This window comes from Mastomys coucha, unplaced genomic scaffold (genome assembly GCF_008632895.1).
Source record: "Mastomys coucha isolate ucsf_1 unplaced genomic scaffold, UCSF_Mcou_1 pScaffold22, whole genome shotgun sequence".
NCBI classification, from domain to species: Eukaryota; Metazoa; Chordata; class Mammalia; order Rodentia; family Muridae; genus Mastomys; species Mastomys coucha.
This window is the reverse complement of record NW_022196905.1, coordinates 81,052,939-81,068,974: the sequence shown is the minus strand read 5'-3', so window position 1 is coordinate 81,068,974 and position 16,036 is coordinate 81,052,939. Positions and strand designations below refer to the sequence as shown.

At 45.2% G+C, this 16,036-nt stretch overlaps 1 protein-coding gene across 4 annotated transcripts in view; it reads right to left on the bottom strand.

Moving 5' to 3' along the window:
• Slc4a4 (solute carrier family 4 member 4) overlaps positions 1-11,652 on the bottom strand; it is a 335,690-nt gene extending 324,038 nt beyond the window's left edge. For 3 of the 4 annotated variants that reach the window (XM_031342970.1, XM_031342973.1, XM_031342971.1), the window contains exon 1: positions 11,531-11,638. The gene's annotated coding sequence lies outside the window, so the exon portion shown is untranslated. Of the gene's footprint in view, positions 1-11,530 lie in introns of all 4 variants that reach the window. The other variant, XM_031342972.1, reaches the window with a different exon arrangement.
• Positions 11,653-16,036: the final 4,384 nt, after the last annotated feature.

The window sequence follows — 16,036 nt, the reverse complement described above, 5'->3', positions numbered from 1 at the left end:
TCTCTCTCTCTCTCTCTCTCTCTGGTGTGTGTGTGTGTGTGTGTGTGTGTGCGTGTGTACGCGTTACATACATGCACCCATGTGTACGTAGAGGCTAGAGGTCAAAACTAGGTGTCTTTCTCTATTACTCTCCACCAACTTAGTTTTGATTCAGGATCTGTTTCTGATCCTGGAGCTCAGCAATTGGCGACAGTAAATGTCCAATAAGCTCCCAGAATACCCCTGCCTCCACCTCCCTGCTAGCATTACAGGCTTGCTCTGCCATACCTGGCTCTTTACATGGTTGCCGGGGATCCAATATCAGGTATTCATGCCCATGCAACAAGCACTTTGCCCACTGAGCCAGCCTCCCAGCCCCCGACAATGATTTTTAAACTTTCAGAAAGCAAAGTTTACCTCATTTGTTTGGGAAAGCAAACATTTTTGACTGGTGGAATTCTCCCAAATCAAGACGTTATACATAATAATTTCAATAGCAACAAAGACTGGATTCAGAGAAATTTAACAAGGTCTATGTGCTCATTTTATAATCCCATATAAAATTGAGACTGTGCACACTGGCTAAGGTAAGAGCCTAGGCATGACACGCTGGGGAAGATGCCAGAAACTGCCATGTGGGGTTGGACCCACCATCTTCCAGATCAAGGTTCAGTGAGATCTTACTGGGGAAGAGAGATGTGTTCCACACAATGACCAGTGAGCTGAATGAACAAAGCTCTGTGCAAAGAGAATGGCTGCAGGCAACATCCTGGATAAGGAGAGAATGGCCACCAGACCATTAGGCCTAGTTACCAAATACGCCTTTCTTGTCTTCACAGCTGTATGAACACGTGGTCCCCGATGGATTTCTCCTGATCATCTCCTTTTGTGAAAGCCAGTTTCTCAGTGTGATAAGCAGCTCTGAGAAGTATCTACTACACAAAACTCTGAATATCAACATGATATGCCTAATTCTGTTATAACTGGTACTCCTGGTTCTCATCTTTTGGGTCTGAGGAAAGTGTTTACAGTATCATAGGTGTCAATAAAATCTCAAACATAAGACACCATTGGCTATACCCATAAGCATTCATAAAGCTCTGTTTGTTCTCAGGCACTTATGAGGGGCTCTCTATTTCTCTACACCTTTCCAATAATGTCTATCTCAAAAACAAGATAAAACCCTCTAAAGAGTATTCATTTCTTAAGATATATTTTAATTTTTCACGTGCATGAACATTTTGCCTGCATGTATGATGTATACTATGTGTATGCAGTGCCTGGGGTGGCCAGAACAGGACCCTGGATCCCCTGAAATGGAGTTAGAGATGGTTGTAAGCCACCATGTCATTGCTGGGAACTCCACCCTGGTCCTTTGCAAGAGCAGTACACTGCTCCCATCTACTGTGCCATCTCTCTAGGCCCTCAAGGGGACATTCTTGATGACACTTCATACAATCAAACACATGCACAAAGAGTACATGAAAGCCCTCAGTAAAAGATAATTAAACTCAAATATGTGTCCTAGTATAGGGAAACATAGTAAGGTTTTAGTAGAAATGATACACATACAAACAAGAGATCATCTATAAAGCACCTGAATATGCTATGCCTTCACACATCTTGTAAGGCAAGTTATCAAGCACCTAACACCGAGATATAATAATATTTTCATGCCTGCAAATGTTACTTACTCAATTATATTTGTATAACATCTTTCAGAGATTTTGTAAGAACATCTGGACTTAAAACTCCTTATTCAGGATGCAAACTATGGTCAACATAAAAAATAGTTTGAATGAGAAAGCACCAAGTTAAGATGTCTTCCAGGAATCTTAGAAGTGGGGGAGACACTGAATAAAGGACAGGAAAACCTTCCTGCCCTTCATTTTGACGACCCCTTGTGTTAGCCTATAATGATTCCAAAAGAAGCTGGGGCTGGAGGGGGAGCTCAGTGCTTAGGAGTCGGAGCCACACAATGATGGGGGCAGAAGTTTGGATCCTAGAACCCAGGGAACATTCAGGGCGATGAGCAAACACCTGTAAGATACAAGGGATCCAACGGCTCCTAGTCTCCATAGGAGTATACACATGCACACACACACACACACACACACTCACAGAGAAATATCTTTTAAAAATAAATAAAATTTAAAAGCCTTAAGACACTACTAATACTTTTAATCTCAAATGAATAGTAAGAGTATGTACAACACAGAGAACAAAGAAGGCACTCAAAGCAAAATGTGTTGTTTTCTAAGAATCAATCACTTAAGATAAATACTTCTAACAAAGTTTTACCCCAAAGTTACTGGATCCCAAACGTCATCAATAAGAAAAGTCACAAGATGTGTACAGAGAAGGCAGGACAGCAATGAGTCACAGCTGCTACCTGCGGTCAGTTCCTCCAGAAGGCCGACTCAGAGAACAGGGACATTTAAGTCTTTTTTGCTCTAGCTTGTTCAGTTAAGGCATCATCGTGAAAGTGTTTGCCCCCCAGACCGAAAAAGTGCTCAGCATAGAACAGCATGCTCACCTGGGAGCAAGCTAAAGCACAGTGCAGAAGCACGAGCAGTGAGTTTTCAGTCAGAACTCACAGCCAAAAGTTTTGGAAGAAAATAAAAATCCAATGGCTTGAGCGTTATTTTCTTCTGACATTTTTTGGGTGAGTTTTCATTCTATTTCTTAATGTATCTTCGAGGGAATCTATCTGATCTTGTTTATCTAAATCCTTTGACACATCCCTCTCTGCCTCTTCTCATTTCCCTGGCAAAGAAGCTCAGCCTGTAATGGTGAGAGTGTGTGAGCCTTGTGTTTCTGCCTGATCAGTTAATGCCCAGCTTTTTCCAGAGGTGACTGATCTACCAATCATGATCATCAGGACTTCCACAAGCTCCCTGTTAGGGACTGGTTCTAATGCTTTGTCTTAATTCGGCTCCCAAAATCACACGGGAATCTGCACGTCCAGACACTGAGGGTCCCTGCCTCCAAATGGTTTTTGATTAATCAATAAAGAGCCAACCGCCAATGGCTGGGCAGGGTGAAAGAGGAGAGACTTTTAGGATTCCTGGGCAAGAAGATGGGGGAGGAGAAAGGGATTCTGTCCTGAGAGGGGCATAGGACAGACCATGCCATGACAGGGAAGCAAAGAGGACAAACTTAAAGGCCCACCGGCAGCTAGGAACCCAGGAAAGTGGCCCTAGGGGCCACTCTCTCAACTGGGTCTGGGATAGCAGAGATGAAATAAAGATTTTTAAAAGGTATTAACTTGGGAATAACAAAGTGGAGTGTGTGCTAGCTGCAGGGAGGTTTGGAAGTGCCCAGCATTGAGCTAGTCAGGGCATATTTAAAATATTGCTCTGTGTGTGTGTGTGTATGTGTGTGTGTGTGTGTGTGTGTGTGTGTGTGTGTGTGTCTTTCATTCATGAATCCAGAGCTCTTGGGCAGGTGTAGAGCATGTGTGACCCACCAGAAACTCAGTATGGATTAACAATTCACCATTGCAGCTCCCTACCAAGAGGCCCAACTCTGCTAACATGGTGAGTGCTTGTCTCTCATTTCTAAGGTCACAATCTATAGAGGTCCAATGAATGAAGGAATGTGCCGAGCAGTTCAACTGCTGTCTTGCTGTGGCTGTGGTCATGCACCTCCCAAGAGGAGGGCCTTAGAGTGCAGCCATCAATACCCAAGTGCCTGTAAAACATGTATTGATGACATTAGGTCTGTTGCACGTAGACAGCAGATTTCCCTGCTGAAGACACTAGAAATGAAGAGTCTATTCACTTCTGTTTTACACCAGTTTAGATACTAGAGTTATTGTAATTCAATCCTTTAAACAGTTATCCCTGGGCTGGAGAGATGGCTCAGCAGTTAAGAGCACTGCCTGCTCTTCCAGAGGATCTAGGTTCAATTCCCTGCTTACAACTCTCTGTAACTCTGGGAATCTGTGGCCCTCTTCTGGAGTCTCTGGGCACCTGCACTCCTGTATATACATTCACATGCAGTCACACACATCCATATATAATTTTAAAGTAATAACTCTTAATTAAAAAGACACACACAATCACTATTCCTCAAAAAAAAATCATAATCTCAATCTTTTGAAAATCCCAAGTGCTGAATAGACTCAAAGGGAGGATCCTTTTTGCAGCATAACGAGAGCAGTGTCCACATATGCCTGCATTTATCAGCATTAAAACCACCATTTTAACCTCTCAGAATGAAATCACCCACAGCAGGTAAGGGCTCGTGGAGAAAAAACTCTGAAGCACTAGTTTAACCAGGCATGGTCACCCTTTGTGTTCATTTCCAGGTTCTATTGTGCCTTTACCAGAAAACAAAGTCTGCCTGCTATGCCAGAAAAGTTCATTTCCCATCCAGTCAGCCCATTTGAGTCAAGCACAAATTAAATATACATCTAAAATGCAAGCATCCCTATAAATGCAACCCAGCATGTTATCCTGAAATAATGCTACTTGTCCAGTAGAGTATTAAAACAACAGTTGCACTTAAGTGATGAGACCAAAGTAACCAAGAGTGCCAACAGCACTACAAAGCAAGGAAATAAATAAGTCCCAATACAAAAGAATGAATGAGAGAGAGAGCAAGAGGGAGGGAGGGAGGGGGGAAGGAGGGGAGGGAGGGAAGGAAGGAGGGAGGAAGGAAGGAAGGAAGGAAGGAAGGAAGGAAGGAAGGAAGGAGCCAGCAAGGAAATAAATAAATAAGTCCCAATACAAAAGAAGGAAGGAAGAAAACAGCCTTTGGGTAAAAACTGCAATCAGATGTTCACATAAAAACCCTTTCCACCTGGGGACTGGAGAGATGGCTCAATGGTTAAGATCATTGGCTGCTCTTCCAGAGGTCCTGAGTTCAATTACCAGCAACGACATGGTGGGTCACAACCATCTGTAATGGGGTCTGATGCCTTCTTCTGCTATGTCTGAACACACCAGACATATGAGTGACAGTGCACTCATATACATAAAATAAGTAAAATCTTTTTTAAAAAAATAAATAAAAACCCATCTTCCTTGCACTGCCAGCCTGATTTGCAAAGTGAAACCTACTACTGATTAAAAGCACCATGTGATCCTCAAAACAGACACAGACACAAACACACACACACACACACACACACACACACACACACACACACAATTTTAATTAAAATAGGCAAAAGAAAAAGAGTCTCAAAATCAACCATTAGCTGAGAAGCCAGAGTTAGGACTGACGACGGCAGGGGTGTGCTCTGCACCTTGACTTTCATGGTACAGTTGGCATTTGTGGGGAACAGTGTATGCACACTAAGTGGAAAAGGTTCTTTCTGAGCTCCAGCTTTCAGTGGATATTCTCCCTTAGCTGTTCAACTCTGTGTGCAACATGGTTTCCAAAGTTTCCAGACTGGAGGAGCCACTCCAGTATTCTAGATCTGGAAATGTGTTGCCTAGCACTCTAATTACACAAGCTAAAAATATATGGTGTGTAGGCTTCAGGGGAATCATCCATGGAGTGAAGAGCAATATAATCATTTTTCAAGGGTGCTTTAGGTCTGGTGTGTGTTACATGGAGTCCAGACTTAATATGACCCATATAATGAAATGAGTGAACTCAAACTGCTGGCTGTTAAGACTCGATTTCCAAGATAATGCTTCATAAACCCCATTCAAAAGTCAGCTTTATCAACAGAAAGTAAAAGACCTAGAGGAAAACCTGCAAAGCACAGTTTGAGTTACTCCGAGTAAGAACCTAAGGAAGATAACAAAATGTGGTGTTCATTCAGTGAGCCAAGCATTGAATATGCCAGCAATTTCTCTGGGTGCTGGCATCATTCACGAATAAGGAGCACTGCAGAACACAATGATGATAATAACTAACATATGTATAAGTCAGAACAAAGCTTCATAAAGCTCATTTGCTGAACCCTGAAGCCTCCTCTGTGAGTTGAGTTCTATAGTGACTTTGGTTTAGGAAAAAAAAAAAATGAAACTGACAATTTCTTAAATTCTACAGATCAAATGTTAGGTAGTATGAAATGTTAGGTAGTATTTGGGTCTTCAATTGCTGTGTCTTCCAAACGCAGGTTTCCATCAAACACTAGGATAGGCAACATTACAAGCCGTGTTGGTGTCGTGTTGAATTGCTGTAATGGACAAGGGCAGTTCTCCATGCCCTAGAATGTTCATTCAAAGTTGGACGTTAGGCTGTTCTTTAAGGATGGGATTTTTATAGATTGCCACCATTGGGACAGCCAAGTTCAAATGTTCCTAACCTCCTTACACACTGACAGTACTTAGCAGAAGGCACTACTGATGAGCAAGTTTGCCCAACTAACTGTGCTTTCTAAACAAGTAAATGAAGTTAGTTTCCCAGATATTAAAAGTCTTCCTTTCTTGGGATAATATATTAGACAGAAACTTCAGGAGCAAAAAAAAAAAAAATTATAATAATAACAAAACAAAAGGCCAACCTGATAAACATGTCAAAGAGTACACTGGACATTGTAAATTAAATCCATAATGTGATGTGCACATACAGACTAGGTAAAATGTACAACACACAAAAGGCCCACTGTTCATAAAGATGTTTGTGGAAGACTCCCATTCACTGTACGTGGAAGGATGAATCTGTACCAACTTTATGGGAAGATACCATCTACGAATCCAAATCTAACAACTGAACTCAACACACACTACTAAGTTCTCCACACTTACTAAAAGATATATATATATATATATTCAGGAATACACATATCAGCACACTTCATAAAAGACAAATATTGAAAACAACCCAAGTATCCATCAACAATGGAACAATAAATGTATCATGCTCTTCCCCAGAAGTAAATCTTCTCAGAACAATGAGAGTGGGCAAACTTGCTACATGAGAACCCAGACCCAATCTCCCAAACATAGCATCGAACAAGAAAGGTCAGACTTCCACACACACACACCACATGGCTCGCTCATGGAAAGCTCAGTAACAGGTAGAGTAACCTCAGTAACAGGTGAAGTAACCTACAGCCTCAGGAGTGAGAAGGTACTGCAGAAGGAAACCACGGCTTACAGTGGAGAGGGTGGGAGACTTCAAGGCTTCCATTGACCTGCATCCTGCTATGAGTGCTGGTTACAGGGATGGATTCACTCAAGTAGATTGTTGAGCTGTTTGGTGACGTTTTAATGGCATTTGAGATGTTCTGACTACATATTGTACCTCAATAAAAACTTAAATAGATGAGCTGATGGAAGGAGTAAAGAAAGGAGGAGAAGGAGGAGGAGGAGGAGGAGGAGAAGGAGAAGGAGAAGGAGAAGGAGAAGAAGAAGAAGAAGAAGAAGAAGAAGAAGAAGAAGAAGAAGAAGAAGAAGAAGAAGAAGAAGAAGAAGAAGAAGAAGAGGAAGAAGAAGGCGGCACCGCCATATATGGCAGTGTCAAGTCTTAAGCTCCATCGTTTACTTCTGCTTATGGCCTTTTGGCCTCTTCCTTTCCTCACAGGCTGCCCACTCAGCATCTGCTATGTACCTACCAATCTCAGCCCGTTTCTATCTTCTGTTTTCTTCTTTACTGTTGACTGTAATATTAGAGGTCTTAGAACAATTGTAACTCAAATGTGCTTCCTATACAAAGACTCTAAGAGATTTCCTGAGTGACGGGAATCCTCTTCTATACATGTCTTTGTCTCTCTGCTGCTCAGAACCTTTCTTTTGAGAGAGCATGCCAAATAGATGACTATATACCTAGATCCCAGCAATCATTAGGAGGTCTCCCAGGCAAAGCTTCGTGTACTTTACTTCTGTGTGAATTCTGCATGAAAATAAACTTAGCTCCCAAGACTGAAGTTACAACTGATACACCCAAACTCAGAATCAACCAGGGCAACTCCTCCAGCAACATAGAATCTAAAACCTCAACGTTGAAGCATGTGGGCACTGCTGATGGGCGGCATAGCCTAGGGGCGATGAAGATCACATTAAGCGGAAGAACTTTCATCTGTTTTCCCCTCTTCCTGTGTGACTGGAATAACACCCATCCTCTTCACCACTGTCATTCGATGAAGATGAAAGAGCAGTCTGCAGATAGACCGTGCATCCCAGCCTCCACCTATAACTTCCCAGAGTGTTTTATAAAAGTTCCCTGTCTTGGTTTTCGAGTCTCTCAGCTAAGCATAAAAACATCTTCCACCTGCTTGATTTTCAGGGGGAAAGACTGTGTTTTGGTTCCCACAAACAACAGATGAAAGTGGGTTCACCATAACTGTTGTTACTATTTCTACCGCCATCCATTTTCAAAACAGCTCCTAATTCAGGGGCAACAAAGACATTACTAAGGAGTACACCCCTGTGTGCTTCCTGTAGAAGCCTGGAGGAAGCATTTTCTCTCTTCCACCTCACACCAGGTAAATAAAGGCATGGCCAGCCCCACTCTGATCTTCCTTTGGGGCCTTGTCAACTGTCTTGGCACTCTCTGCTGAGGCCAGAGAAATGCAGTACAAGTCACAGCCTCAGAGTCGTTGTGATAGTAGTCAGTGTGGCTGAAGATAAAATAAAATGAGCCACCTCTGAATTTGTGTGGTTTTGTGGGTAAATATGCAGATTAGACAGCGCTGTGTAAAAGAGTATCTATATCTACGGCTGGAAAAATAGCTCAACAACATGCAGTGGTGGGTATACGAAATGCCTTCAAGTCAGGGCACAAGCAACCATGACCAAAATGTACCAAGTGTCTGAATGTTGGGCATTAGGCAAAATATATTTGTATCCAACGTGCCCCTGACCTTATATCAAAGAAACAGTATTTATCCCCTAAAATACCTATTTGCAAAAGTAGTAATATCTAGTTTGGTAAAGTCCTATTTGGTCCCTCGGTTTTCTCTAACTGTTCATTTTGCTGAAGGGCCCCATTAAAAACAAATTTCATGGGTCTTCAAGGTGTCCTGAAAAAGCAACATCAAATAAGATAAGGGGAAGTCTGTTGACAGCTTCCTCGGGCCAATCAATCATGTACCCTGATCCTTTCCATTTTGAAATTTAAAAAAAAAAAAACAAAAAAAACTTGGAAACCTTAATCATCTCCCACTTGTTCTTTCCGACCCAGAACTGACTATGCAGCATCAAGTCCAGACTTAAGACTTTATTCCTAGTGTTTAAAACGAACATCAAGGAACAAGCTGACAGAGTATCCTGGCCACACTTCAGCAGCAGTGAATTCTCCCAGGACTGGCTCCCCCAACAGGGAGCAGTCCTCACCGACTGTAGCGCCCTTGAAGGCAGGCAGGAAAACCTGATTACCTGCAGTGATTCATCAGTGTGTTTCCTTCCTGAAGTGCTGTTTTCCTTTAAGCTGTGAGCTGGGGACTATCCTGAGTGCGTGTTATCAGAACAAGAGATCAGAATCTTCAAATTGCACTTGCCAGAGCTCAGTGAAAAATGAGATTACCACCAGGGTGTGCTGGGAGATGTCCCAAAGGTTGCCTGGCTTCCAACACAATTTTTCCTCCACTACAGTTGCCTGTCTTCCCTTTATACAGTATCTCTATAAACCCAGGTGTCTTCCTTTAAAATGATGGCACTTGTATGCAAACACTGCAAGCTCCCTTATGGTGACAAAGTGAACCAAAAGAAATACATCAACAAATTGAGGGTTATTTCTGATCACCTGAAAAGCTCACCTGCTTTGTATGTCTTCAAAAATAGCCCTCAAACAGATGGTGATACTGACATTTTCATGCTGTACAATAGAAAGGAGTGAGGTATATTTCTGCTTTCTGAAATATACCTGGCACTACCAAAATATCCCATTTTCTGTCTCTCACCCCATCCATATATGTGTCCTATGCCTCAAGAATTCATAGCAGAAGTTTCCTTTCCTACCTAAGTATGCAAGTTTTGTACCATCTCACCTATACTTGGAGACATGGTAAGAACCACCACTTAACATAAGAGATCAGAATCCTGTTTAGATTTAACTTTAAAATGAAAGTAAAAGTTTTTCTCTGCTATGAAAGTTTTACAAAGCAGGCACGCTTCCTTTGAATGAAGTACACATAGCCCCAATCTAAGGTACAATAATGACTGGAAAGAATTTCGCTAATGTGACAAACACAAGGACCAGGATTCTTAGAAACTTTTTTTTTAAGTCTTTGAGCTGCCGAGCACAGGACTGGCTGCCAGAGAGAATCTCTTCAAATCACGGTGAGAATAGGCAACTAGTGAGCAATATACACTTCCACTCGGATAATATTGCAACCCTAAGTCCCTGATTTAAAAAGGGAAGTTCAATGCAGCACCTCAAGAAAGAGCCTTTCCAGGATTTGAGACTGAGTTATTGCAGCCCAGTGTCCGGGAGTTCTCACCCAGAGAAAGACTGTCTGGCACTGAAGTGAAAAGGGAGAGAGAAGTTAAGTGGCAAGGGGAAGAGAAAGGTGCTTTGAGCACTTCAACTTCAGACTGGAAGAACTTGCTGCAGGCACTCATGCTGAGAAGGTGGGGCCTCCAGGAGCCGGGAAAGGCAAAGCTACACCTTTGCGGGGGGAACCAAGAAGGGCCTTTTAACACGCTAGAGCCGAGGCAGAAAAGCTTTCTTGGCGTTTCCCAAGTTGAGGGGTTTTCTTTTCCCCTTTTGTTCCCGGAGAACTTTCCTCTCGGTGGAGCTTGCTGCAGTTAGCTGCGGTCGCTCAGTGGCTGTTCTTAACAGACTGGCAAAGGCTGAGGGCAATGCACTTAAGAAAGAAGTCACCTGTCCTTGCCAAGATGCACATGCTGCCCAGTACCTGAGAGAGAGCTCGGCCTCGGCCGTCGCCAGCCCACAAAAATCCCAGTTTAACCTCTGTCTCCTCCCTTGCAAATAAATGTGTGCCGCTTGCAGAGAATCTGCCTGACTCACCCCCGCCTCCGGCGTGCCAGGGAGAGATGCGAGTGCCCGGTCCTGGAGCGGACAGTGGAGAAGGGACCGACCGCGGCCTCGATGGCACTGTTGCCCCTACCTCCACAGCTTAAGGATCTGGGGGTGTGCCCCCCCCCTCTAGCAGGTTTCCAGCCACACCACGACCACCCGGGCTCAAGGGAACACAAGTGTCACTGCTCTTGAGCCCAGCCTAGGCGTCCACTGGCCCCACAGTCGTGGCAACAACGCCCGGTTACGCGCAGGCGGCTATGCAGTAGGGGGAAAACAGAACCACCCAAAGTCGTCATCTGAACGCTAAGACGGAATAAAAAGTACTTTTTCCGCAGCAACAGCAGCGGTGTCCACACTTCTCGGGCGCCCAGCCCAGGGGATGCCCAGCCCGCCACTGACCTCTCTCTCTCTCTGTCTCTCTGTCTCTCTGTCTCTCTGTCTCTCTGTCTCTCTGTCTCTCTGTCTCTCTGTCTCTCTGTCTCTCTGTCTCTCTGTCTCTCTCTCTCTCTCTCTCTCTCTCTCTCTCTCTCTCTCTCTGCGTCCCTCCCTCCCTGGACGCACCGAGGCCGCCAGCGCGCCCTGCAGGACCGCCACCCAGTGCCCACCGCTTGGGCGAGACTTGGGGACGTGGCCGACCCTCCCTGCCACCACTCGGGCCACTCACCTCCTGGGGTCGGGCTTCCGTCGCTCCTCCAGCTTGGCGACCGAGTGTGAGGCTGCAGCGGCCGCTGCCGCCGCCGCCGCTTTCGCCGCCACCGCCACCTAAGCTCTGCCCCGCGCGCCGCCGGGGCTGGGAGGCGGGGGAGCGCGGGGACCGGGGCGGCGTGGGCTGGGAAGTTGGCGCGGCCGGTCGCAGAGCGCGCGGGGCAGCGGTCGCAACTTTGGCGCCGGGTGGGTGGCTGCGCGCCGTGCGCCCGGGAGGCGGCCGAGGGGCGAGGGCGGCCGCGGGAGGGTCGGCCCCGCGGGGAGGGATCGGCGACGCAGAGCGGAGGTGCCGGCCTCGGGGAGGGGACGGCGGCGGCGGGGCGGCTCCGCTCTACTCTGCCTCCCGCGGTTCCCGCGTGTGCGCCCGGTTCTCCGTGTGGCTGCCGGGAACCGACACTGCAACCGGGGCCGGGCTCGGGGTTGGGCTAGGCGGCCGGAGCTGTGCGGCGAGCGCGAGCCCGCGATCCATATTTAAAGCGGCGAGTGGCCTCGGCCGGCCCCCTGCCCTGCCCTCACTCGCGCCCGCCCGGCCCCCTCGGCTCCCGGCCGCCGCTCGGCGTCAGCCGCCCGGGCTTCGGCGCGGAGGGGAGGGGCCTCGGGCCGCGCCGCCTAGCTGGGGGCTCAGCACGCCGCGCCCTCCCGGGGCTGGAGGGGGCACCTGCCTCCCGACCCCGCAGCCTCGCTTTGGCAGGCCTCTCTCGCACCCAGAGTTAGGTTCTACGTTTCATCCAGTTGGCCTCAGTTCCCCCACATAGGAAGAACCTGAAGTTGCCTGCGATTTTTCCCAGCCCAGATCTTTCCGGATGCTACTCCACAAAACTTGGGGTGTGTTGGTAAAGACAGTGCTGTCAGCGCCCAGTGTCAGGTCGCCAGGCATCTTTTTTGACAAAGGGTGTCTGGGGACACAGGGGTGTCATTGGTGGCTTATGTCTGAGTTAAGGAAACACCCTCAGCCATCCAAGGTAGGTTCTTGCGTTTGCAAAATGATCTTTCATATTTACTATGCTACTGGAGCTAATTAAATACCCCTTTCCAAGCATATCACAATTATGCCAATAGCCCAGTACTATCGCCATCAGTTAAGAAATCCTTTAAGGTGTGAGCAGTTGCCAACACAGACACCATCTAATGTTCTGAAAACTACTGTGGAGTGGTCATTTAATGGGCTTATGCCACACAACACACGGTTCAAGCATGTCTGTGTTTCCTGTTCATGCATTTTGTTCTTGAAAGTCACTGTTGAGACTCCACACAGCCACCCAAACACATAAGCCCAGGAGAAGTCACTTTACATACTAACTCTTGCTTCCAACACTTCTAACGTAGGTAATAAGATGCCAGAGAAGGGGGACTTTGAGTGTAGAGGTGAAATAGATGTAATGGTAGAGTCAATATTTTTCTTCCCTTCCCTTCCCTTCCCTTCCCTTTTCTTTCCTTTCCTTTCCTTTCCTTTCCTCTCCTTCAATATCTAGAACTGGAGAAGATCCACGGTGTCTCCCCCAGGGTTGGAGAAGCAGATACAGAGGTTATGTTTGGGGAAAACTGGTGTGTGTAAAACCCTTACTCAACACTCAGCACTGGGAACCACCCCAAGTTGCCTAATGTCTGAAATTAAAATGCACTAATGTCATGTGTTTGGCTGTTGTCGTATCTGGCTTACATTCATGTTCGCACATTCTACAAAACCTATGGCAGCGATAGGGGCAATTGAGAAGTAAAGACGGAACAAGGCGTGACCTTTAAATCCCCCCTGAGCAATTATATTTTGTCTCTAGGCTAATGTTTAAAGTAACTGTCACTCCTAAACACACAGCAAGAATCAGCAACCCCAAAGCTCATGAGCAAAAAAAGAAATCACTTTTGTATTAAGAATTTGCCACTGCTGATCAGCAGTTTTTCATGCTGTGGATTATGTATTTCAACATAGCTGGCAATTTCTCATTATAGTCGTGAACCGGCCATGAATAGTCAGCTTTAGTGACTGTCTGAGAAAGGAAAACTCCAAGAAACACATTTCTCATGTGCTTGGCTGCAAAATATGTCAAAATGCCCTTCATGCAAATTGATAGGTAACCCCTGGAGGCACCTTATTATCAAGATTGGCAAGAATTTGCCCTGTAAGGGGGCATAGAGCTGGTGAGCAGGGTCGGGATGGAAGGCGAGAATGAGTACTGTGGAGTGAAATTTGGTATGTGTGTTAAATTAATGAGAAAAGACTTGGCGTTGGCTGACAGCCTGCCAGCCCTGTTATCACTCTCTACTTGGTGTTTGCCATCCCACAATTAAAAAGGCATGTTCCATTTCCTTTCCTATTGATTACTGTCCAGTAATAGAGATTCATGTGCTTTCCTTGGAAAGGTCATGATTAACTTTTTGTTAACTCTGTGTGTGGTCGGCTACCTTTGCTTTTGCCGTTCCCAGGGAGGACAACAAATACTGAGGGTCTTGTTTTGTGTTTTTTTGTTTTTTTTTTTTTCTTTTAATTTCCCCCATCCTGTCCTAACATAGGCACTCTCTATCACCTTTGATTCTCATAAACGCAGAGAAGGATTGATCTGATCTTTTTCTCCTATGGCTCCCAAAGTTTGAGGAAGGCTGGGTATGGAAGAACACACCTGAAATCTCAACATGGAAGAAGGGCTTCAGGCCAGCCTGGGCTACAGGGTGAGCTCAAAGCCAGCCTGGGATATATTGCAAGACTTGTCTCAATAAAACAACACAAGAAAGGGAGTAGGGGGTGCTGGACTTCAGCTCAGTAGTAGAATGCCTGCATACCAGGAGCAATGTCTGGGTTGAATATCAGGGGTAGGGGAAAGATTGGTGTAATTAGTATAAATTATTATAATCCTAACTGGTAATGGCTTGTTTGGTTTTTGACCCTGTGCTTTATAGCCCTCTGAACTACCTACCCATTTACTATTTAGTTTATTAATCAAGACCTAGTAGAGACACAGAGAGAACCTCCCGGAGGCAGCTCTGTTTCAGTGGCAAGCACCATCTAGTGGCGGCAGGTGATGAAGCCTCCTGCCTTAGACAACACAAATAAGGCTTTTCTGAAGCTCTAGCCCTGGGCTCATCAATGTATGGCCTCAAAGGAGAGCGTGTTATGTTCCAACATTACACAACTAGTAGGCTTGCTATTAATCGTGGAGTGGAAGTAGGGCACAGAGCTGCCCTGCAGATAGGATTATCACAGTAGAATTTTTCTCAGTCTTTGTGTAATTTTGACTAGGTCCTAAAGACTTCTGGATTTAAGTTGCTTTCATTTCATACAATTTAAAAAAAAAAGTGGTGTTTGCTGCTACTTACTCACTAGACAGTGGGACCTATAAGCACATTTTATTAGAATCTTTTCATTATTTTATAAGGACAGAAAAGTATCATTGAATTTATCCTGAAGTTATAAAAATAAATGTTACATTCAAACAAATCTCATAAGAGACCTATACTGGCTGGTTTTGTGTGTCAGTTTGACACAAGCCAGAGTCATCAGAGAGAAAGGAGCCTGAGTTGAGGAAATACCTCCATGAGATCCTGCTGTAAGACATTTAGTGATCTCAATAGTGATCAGTGGCAGAAAACCCAGCCCATGATGGGTGGGACCACCCCTGGGCTAGTGGTCCTGAGTTCTATAAGAAAGCAGGTTTAGCAGGCAATGGGAACAGGCCAGTAAGCAGCACCCTTCCATGGCCTCTGCATCAGCTCCTGTCTCCAGATCCCGCCCTGCTTGCGTTCCTGTCCTGGCTTCCTTCTGTGATCTGGAAGTGTAAGCAGAATAAACCATTTCCTCCTCAACTTGCTTTTTTGGTCATGGTGTTTCATCTCAGTAATAGAAACCCTGGCCCTAAGACAAGACCTAAACAGAAAGGAGGTAGTGGATACATTGTATTTTGTAGCCTCCAGAAGTTAAGGGCTGATAAAAATTGTTCCTGCATTTGGAGTTCTTTTTAAATAGGCCGCTCATTTGTACAAGTTTGACAAATATTTTGTTACACGGTTTTCTTTGTGCTGATATTTGTTTTGACTTGGAGTTGTTTTGCTTGTAAACACTATTACAACAAAGATTCATTGGCGTTGCTATTCCTATGTCAAGATAGCCACCGCCTTAAGTGAGAGCAAGAAACTGGGGCTTTTCCTCCTTGTTCTGCAACTAGTCTGGTATAAACCTGAAGGAGTGGGCTCAGAGGATGAGGGGAAGGGAGAGAGAGAGGGAGGGAGGGAGGGAGGGAAGGAAGGAGAAAGAGAGAAGGATTTAGATAATCTAATTGATCTTTCATTTTCGTTTAACTTGGACTTAAGAAAGTTCATATTCAGTGTGACAAATTTCTGAATAAATTCAACTAAACTATATTTATAATCTACATTCCCTTCTTCAAACCTTGGGTTTAAAAATAACTGCAGCCCCTTTTTATGAGGCAAGGAGGAAGGTGAAGATGGTTTTTGCAAATTGTCAGGATGGCATGAG